The sequence below is a fragment of the Orbicella franksi genome, unplaced genomic scaffold (assembly GCF_964199315.1).
Source record: "Orbicella franksi unplaced genomic scaffold, jaOrbFran1.1 SCAFFOLD_74, whole genome shotgun sequence".
Taxonomy (NCBI): domain Eukaryota; kingdom Metazoa; phylum Cnidaria; class Anthozoa; order Scleractinia; family Merulinidae; genus Orbicella; species Orbicella franksi.
In genome coordinates this window covers 65,001-68,242 of record NW_027670568.1, presented here as the reverse complement: position 1 = coordinate 68,242, position 3,242 = coordinate 65,001, and the positions used below count along the sequence as shown (strand labels likewise).

The following is a 3,242-nucleotide window of genomic DNA, read 5'->3' as shown; positions in this document are numbered from 1 at the left end:
TGATTAATGAAAACATTCTTGGCAAATGCTTTCGCAGTAGTTCGTCTTTCGTAAATCCAAGAATTTCACCTCTGACAACGAAATACGAATGCCCCCAACTGTCTCTCTTAATCATTACTTCAGTTCCAGAAACCAACAAAATAGAACCAAAGTCCTATTCCATTATTCCATGCTTATGTATTCAAGCGCTGGCTTGCTTTGAACACTCTAATTTTTTCAAAGTAAACGTCGCAGATCCTATGCACACTCAGTTAAGAGCACACACAGTCTTTGCGAGGAAGAACAGCGCGGCCAGTAACATACCTTGCGGCAGACCGGCCGAGCCATCCCGAAATCCAACTACGAGCTTTTTAACTGCAACAACTTTAATATACGCTATTGGAGCTGGAATTACCGCGGCTGCTGGCACCAGACTTGCCCTCCAATGGATCCTCGTTAAAGGATTTAAGTTGTACTCATTCCAATTACAAGACTTGGAAAAGCCCTGTATTGTTATTTCTTGTCACTACCTCCCTGAGTCAGGATTGGGTAATTTGCGCGCCTGCTGCCTTCCTTGGATGTGGTAGCCGTTTCTCAGGCTCCCTCTCCGGAATCGAACCCTAATTCTCCGTCACCCGTTGCAACCATGGTAAGCCACTACCTTACCATCGACAGTTGATAGGGCAGAAATTTGAATGAAACATCGCCAGCTCAAGGCCGTGCGATTCGATCAGTTACTATGAATCACCAAAGAACCGGGCAGAACCCGCATTGGTTTTTAATCTAATAAATACATCCCTTCCAGAAGTCGGGACTTTTCGCATGTATTAGCTCTAGAATTACTACGGTTATCCAAGTAGTAATGGTACAATCAAATAAACGATAACTGATTTAATGAGCCATTCGCAGTTTCACAGTACAAGTGCTTATACTTAGACATGCATGGCTTAATCTTTGAGACAAGCATATGACTACTGGCAGGATCAACCAGGTAGCTATCCCTCAGGGAACCCGGCGGGAACCCTATTGCGTCTGCTTCCTTTGAAAGGAGGCTGGCATTTCACCGTCAAGCTGCACTGGGAATCCTCCCGGCCATGGAAGACGCACGAGGCGTTCGACCCTGTCCGAGGGAAACCCGTTCTCTCTTTGCCACGTCTTTCCACTGCTTCACCCTAGTAAGCTTCCGGCATACCAGTGAGACAGCCAAGTGCACGGAATGCCGACAAGATACATCGGGGAAGAATGATTCTTCCGAATCTAAGCCGCTATTCTTGGCCAAAGGCCATCAGGTACAACATCCATCCGTTCTCTCGTTGTCCACACCGAGACAACTTGGCTTCAAGTTCAGTCATTTCATGCTACCGACCGAGCAAGTTTGGTCGACTTTGCTCCTTTTTCCTCCAAATACCCTCCTTTCCTACCCGAGAACACATTACCGAGCAGGGCTTACTGTTACGGACCGATACAGCTCAATTGCTCTTTCGGTCTTTCCCGATGCCTGCCCTACATTATAACCCGAAACCGTCTATTCCCCCAACCAAGTTTAGACACTTAGAAAAATGTCGAAAATTTCGATTTTTCGAAACTGCTCCAAAGCGCTCCCCATGGCATTCCAAACGTGCGTCTGCATGTCAGAGTTACGAAAACGAAGAGATTTCCACGAAGATGACCGATGATTGCCGAAATTTCCCGACGAAAACCCGAAGCTCAAAGACCACACCCTAAAGAGCGCAAAATTGGGATTTTACACTTTTTCAAAACTTTGTGCGGCAAACTATTGGCCAGCTCGAGTTACGTGCAGGCGCCAAGTTTGGCGCTGTCACGTCATCGTTAAGGGGGGTGTGCTACACTATCTTAAAACTGGGCGTCGGTCCCCCTATTCTATAAGCACCCTTAAGATTTTCACCATTTTCAAAACTTTTTGTGGCAAACTATTGGCCAGCTCGAGTTACGTGCAGGCGCCAAGTTTGGCGCTGTCACATCATCGTTAAGGGGGGTGTGCTACACTATCTTAAAACTGGGCGTCGGTCCCCCTATTCTATAAGCACCCTTAAGATTTTCACCATTTTCAAAACTTTTTGCGGCAAACTATTGGCCAGCTCGAGTTACGTGCAGGCGCCAAGTTTGGCGCTGTCACATCATCGTTAAGGGGGGTGTGCTACACTATCTTAAAACTGGGCGTCGGTCCCCCTTATCTATAAGCACCCTTAAGATTTTCACCATTTTCAAAACTTTTTGCGGCAAACTATTGGCCAGCTCGAGTTACGTGCAGGCGCCCAGTTTGGCGCTGTCACATCATCGTTAAGGGGGGTGTGCTACACTATCTTAAAACTGGGCGTCGGTCCCCCTTATCTATAAGCACCCTTAAGATTTTCACCATTTTCAAACCTTTTTGCGGCAAACTATTGGCCAGCTCGAGTTACGTGCAGGCGCCAAGTTTGGCGCTGTCACATCATCGTTAAGGGGGGTGTGCTACACTATCTTAAAACTGGGCGTCGGTCCCCCTAATCTATAAGCACCCTTAAGATTTTTACCACTTTCAAAACGTTTTGCGGCAAACTATTGGCCAGCTCGAGTTACGTGCAGGCGCCAAGTTTGGCGCTGTCACATCATCGTTAAGGGGATTTGCTACACTATCTTAAAACTGGGCGTTAGTGCCCATATACCATAAGCACTCTTAAGATTTTCACCATTTTCAAAACGTTTTGCGCGAAACAATTGGCCAGCTCGAGTTACGTGCAGGCGCCAAGTTTGGCGCTCTCACATCATAATTAACGGGGGTGTGCACCACTATCTTAAAAGTGGGCGTCAGTCCCCCTATTCTATAAGCACACTTAAGATTTTCACCATTTCAAAACTTTTTGCGCCAACCTATTGGCCAGCTCGAGTTACGTGCAGGCGCCAAGTTTAGCCAAGTTTAACCCTAACCTAACGCTAAGCCTACCTAAGCCTAACCTAACGCTAAGCCTACCTAGGCCTAACCGAACGCTAAGCCTACCTAAGCCTAACCGAACGCTAAGCCTACCTAGGCCTAACGCTAAGCTAACCCTAACCCTAACCCTAAGCTAACCGTTACCCTAACTCTAAGTCCAAAAGGCTCCCCTCGTTCGAGGTCATGTTAGTGCAAGTCAAAAGGGCTCCCCTCTTTGCCTTGAGATGTTTCTGGTCAAATAACTCTAAGTCCAGAAAGTCTCCCGTCGTTTGGGACCGGGCGGTCAAATTTTTCTAAGTCCAAAAGGCTCCCCTCGTTTCACCATTTGAAA

The 3,242-nt window shown here is 47.1% G+C and overlaps 1 pseudogene; it reads right to left on the bottom strand.

The window, feature by feature from the left end:
* On the bottom strand, positions 1-973 carry LOC145472864 (small subunit ribosomal RNA; annotated as a pseudogene; the record flags this gene model as incomplete).
* Positions 974-3,242: the final 2,269 nt, after the last annotated feature.